This window comes from Pinus tabuliformis, chromosome 3_2 (genome assembly GCF_031772625.1).
Source record: "Pinus tabuliformis cultivar Carrire ecotype Pingquan chromosome 3_2, CPIR1, whole genome shotgun sequence".
Classification (NCBI taxonomy): domain Eukaryota; kingdom Viridiplantae; phylum Streptophyta; class Pinopsida; order Pinales; family Pinaceae; genus Pinus; species Pinus tabuliformis.
Window position 1 is genome coordinate 236,298,808 of NC_142302.1, and position 5,032 is coordinate 236,303,839.

At 36.3% G+C, this 5,032-nt stretch overlaps 1 non-coding gene across 1 annotated transcript; it reads right to left on the reverse strand.

Moving 5' to 3' along the window:
* Nucleotides 1–4,067: 4,067 nt before the first annotated feature.
* On the reverse strand, nucleotides 4,068–4,149 carry TRNAS-UGA (transfer RNA serine (anticodon UGA)). The gene has a single exon. It is a non-coding gene; the product is annotated as a tRNA-Ser (tRNA).
* Between the last annotated feature and the right edge of the window lie 883 nt (nucleotides 4,150–5,032).

A 5,032-nucleotide genomic window follows, 5' to 3' on the forward strand; every position in this document is an offset into this window, starting at 1 on the left:
GCTGGTGTTATGGAGATCGAGAAGGAAATGAATTTTGGTAATAGCCGTGTTGCTACAACTTGACAGACCTTGCTTCTCCTTGATTGGACTTATTTTCGTCTCTCCGCACTCTCAACGAAGAAACCCTCCAACTTTCCTCCACAGCTGTTGCAGCAGATCGAATCCTAGCCCTAATTTCTTCAGAAAATAAATCAATTATATCTCAATCGCCCTCACACAGGGATCTCAGATCATACAGCCTGAGAATTATCAACAAAATTCACAATCCAATATGCAACATGAGAATAAGAGATCGAATCCCACCCCCAATTTCTTCACAAGGTGAATTAATTACACCCCAATCTCCCCAACAAGGATTTCAGATCATACGACCTGACAATACACAACCAAATTCAGAAGACTATTAGCGAAACAAGATGACATGAAGCTCAGCTAATTTCTACTCGCAACCCAATTCAACAAATGCTTCTCCACACATGTTCCACTGCTGAAACGATCCACACCGAAATTGCTACACCATGGGCAATCTCACTGTGATCCCTATACGATCCGTCCTCCTGGTGATCCTGGTCTCCTTCACGACTAGGTTGAAGGCAACTCCACGCCGCCAAGGCAGAAGATGCCAAACAGAAGAAGAAGAGTTTCTGCCACGTTGAAACAATCTCGACTGTCAACCTCCAGTGCGCCGATCTACAAAAGAAATGCTTCCGATCTCCTTGAAGGGCTGTTACGATCTCATCACAAAAGAGGCAACCACACAACACACAGGCCTCTGACCTATTGCTCCGATACCATGATAAAAAATGCAGAAGACAAAAGTGTAGACAAACACACGGGAGCTCACAGGTGCAGATCACCAGGAGCTCCCTCCAGCAAATGCATTCGCTTCACTTATTCATTAATCATCAGGAATTAAATAGATACATAAGCAGAAAACAGATTCCTAATTAATAGGAACTGAATGTCAAATAAAGAAGAAATCATAACTAAGTAACCTATTCTCCATTAATTTCTAACATAAGCATGGTTATTCTCAACAGAAAAAATGCAACACTTTTCTTATGGTAACAGGCAACACTCTTCTTTTCAAAACAGGCAACACATGTACACCCGTTATCAAGTAAAAACCTTTATAAACTGAGTGATTCTACGTCGTAAAAACATCATTCAGAAGAAACAGAAAAAATAAAAAAAATTCTAACACCTTTATAAACTGAGTGATTCTACGTCGTAAAAACATCATTCAGAAGAAACAGAAAAATAAAAAAAATTCAACTAAACTGTGATTAATAGATAGATACATAGATAAGCTCAAGGCACAATTATGCTATGTTTGTACTTATATGCTATGTTTATATTTTTTATATAAATACAATTATGCTTTTTCGTCCTAAAAGCTCAGGGCACAAAAGTAACTGGTTTTATTTAATATAAAATCCATTGTTCTTTCTTCCCTGAAAAACTCAGGGCACTGGTTTTATTTAATATAAAATCTGTTGTTCATTCTTCCCTGAAAAACCCAGGGCACAAAGGTAACTCGATTTCTTTTAACGCCTGTGATCTCACCATTGCTGGAGAGATCCGCACAGTATGAATGATGGCTTAAACTGGAAAGAACACTGGTGAGATCTGCACAGCATGAATGATGGATTAAACCGGAAAGAACGATGGTGAGATCCGCACAGCATGAATGCTGGATTAAACTGGAAAGGACGAACCGGTTAAAAAATCATGATAAAACTCCTATTGGCATAACTTACCCAGAAGAGCAATTGGCAAAATATTTGCATAAAGTCAAATTTGTCATATTAATAGCTTTATCATTGCTGCACCATTAATGGTAAGTAAAATTACATGCTTTTATACTTTATTTTAACATAGTTTTATAATAATCTTTTTAAGATTGTTAATACATCAAGCATCCACTCTCTTTTGTTGTTAATATATCAAGCATCCACTTTCTATCAAAGATATATGAACACTTTGTAGCACGTGACAACCCAACCTACTTTAATAATCTTGATAGTTTCTATTATTCAACAAGTCACTTTGTGGTATGTGACCACCTAACCCAATTTAATAATTTTGATAGTTTCTATTATTCAACAAGCCACAACTTAATTTTGATAGTTTTTATTATTCAACAAGCCACAACTACTTTGTAGTATGTGACAACCCAACTCAATTTAATAATCTTAACAATTTCTACTATTAACAAGTCACAACTAGTTTGAAGTATGTGATAACTCAACCTAATTTAATAATTATGATAGTTTCTACTATTCAACAAGCTATTTACTAGAATAAATCAAAATTTATCATAGTTTACTTGTCAAATTAATAGTAGGATAGTCATCACTTGATGTAGGCTGATTCATGTTATTCAAGAAAACCAAGCTATCTAGAATTACTGGTTGGTTGTCCATAAGGGGGCAGACTTTTACTCCGACTAGATGCAAGGGGCAGACTTTCACTCCGACCAAATGAAAGGTTTGAACAGTTAACCTGTTTCGTTACTTCTAAGAAATACGAACTCTTAGCCAAACAAAAAACAATTTTAAGCCATTCATCCAACTAAAACTTCTAATCATTTTTTATATAATACCAAAATTTTATTATTTAAATTATTATTTTTTTAAATAAAAATCATTAATTATATACTTTCGACATTACATTATTTTCAAAACACAATTTATATATACCAATTAAAAGAAAAATCTACCTAAACACACCGTACCATAATTTATCAGAGTTATATTGTTTTCTAATAATAATAAATGAACCCAAATGCGAGTCCCATACAATTTCACCGAGAAGAGAGAAAAAAAAAACACACATCATTTTTCTCAATAAAATCCCAGCACTGAAAAGGTAAAAAAAACACAAACATATTTTTAACGCATAGGTACATCATCATCTTCACACTATTTCAAAATTTCAAAGGCATACAATAAAATGACTTGAAGGTTTAACATCTTGATCAGTTTTTAAGCAAAAGAATACATGAATTGAATGTTTCCACCTGCAAATTACGACAATGAAGGAATTTCCTCAATTCGAAGTCCTTGATATTTTTTTAAGAATGGTTTAAACGCTGACCATCTCAGTGTCCGTTCAGAACAGTTTGGCCTAATTTACCTCTAAAACTGATTAAATTTGAGAGTCTATCAAAACCAACAAACTGGTACCTTCAAAATACTTATATTTTACTCTGTTAAGAACAAATTGAATTGATTTCCCTTAAAACCTACTTCAAATTTTGTAATCTTTAAAGGAATCGATGTTGCGTGAAAAATATCCATGTAATCCCGACTGATATCGTGAACCAATAGGCTTGTAGGATCAGTTCTCGACCGACCACCGTAACTTCCCCCTGGAACTAGGGGGAGGGCTTCTTTTCCAGTAATTCCCTCTCCCTCTCTCTAGTGGACGGCTCTAACTCGGGCTTCTTTTACAGTAATGCCCTCTCCTTGGCCGAGCATTGTAACTCGGACTTCTATATATTGGAAAATATGCGTATGTTGATCAAAACTGTAGAAGAATGTGCATCAATCTAAGATTAAGTTTATTAAATTTAAGGTCTGAAATGGCATGGAAATCAATGGAATTCACATTTAAAGGTCTGAAATGGCATGGAAATCAACGGAATTCACATGTAAAATTTGATTCGTGGAGGATATGTGAAGAGAGTGCTTCTTAATCAATGGCAGATGCTGAAGATATTCGAAGAAGACGCTTGATGTAGCGCTGCTATCTGCTTTCGTGAGGGTTCGGAAGACCTTTTGGAAGCCTACATACACAAACCCTTGCGTTTTCAAACACTCGAGCAGAAAACTCTTGAAGGCCACGAATCCTTCGATCAAAACCCGAAATGCAGCGCCATGAACCTCGCATCCCCTGGTGGTGTGATTGAATGAGTTCGAAACAAGTTTTTCTGTACATTAAAGGAAGGAGGCCTAGGAAAAGATTAGAGCAGTAACAGATAGATTGGCAATTATTCATGGAGTTCTCACAGACGAGTTAACCGTCCCCCTTGAAATTGCCATGAGCGTTAGACATCAAAATAACGTCGCCAGGAGGGTTCGAACCTACGCGGGCGCAGCCCAACAGATTTCAAGTCTGTCTCCTTAACCGCTCGGACATATCGACACTTCGAGAAGCTTTTATACAAGTGAAACTGAGGCTATCAAAATTAATTCAGTTTGCTCCAGCGCAAACCCACACCAAGCCATCCATTGATTCACATGATTCTTTTAATGGTTTCTCTTGTCTTGTCTGCACACTAAACATTTGATGGGTTCCCAAACCCGTGAAAATTTCCACTATTTTCAACAGAGGGAGCTACACTGTAAACATGAAGAATAGCCATTCAGAACCGAACTCGCTGTCATTTCAACGCACAACGCAGCTTGACTTCATCTACCTCTATGCCTGCGGGACTGTGTCCAAATGGCACGCTGGAAAACTTGCTGGCCTTAGTTGAAAAGCAAGCTCCCATGTTCTCGATATCTTGTCCGGAGGTACTATCTGAGTTTGTGCTGTGCTCAAGTGGTGTTAATGATAACTTTGCGCAAGTAGCCAAGAACCAGTGGTAAGTGATTTAACGATGGCAACAAATATTTCTGGAGCTATAGCCCTATTAATGAATAAATTGTGAAGAATATGTCAATTTTTGGATTTATTAATGAATAAATTGTGCAGAATATGTCAATTTTTGGATTTGTTTTTTTAAGAAGAAAAAACTTAAACATTTTCATATATAGATGAAATGTTTTACATATTCATAGTTCTAGTATACTTTAAACCTTGCTTAATATTACATATAGTCATCTTATCATGGGCCAAGGAAAAAGACCCTTGTTTCATTTTCGACAAAAAACATAACTGTAATGTTCTCCAACACATCATACAATATTATGCTCCACAAACATACCATCAAGGGAAATTGTAAGAAATATAGAAAGAGAATCATAACTAAGGTAGAAAACATGGAACTGCCACTTGAAAGGCAATGAAGGCCACAAGAAAAAAA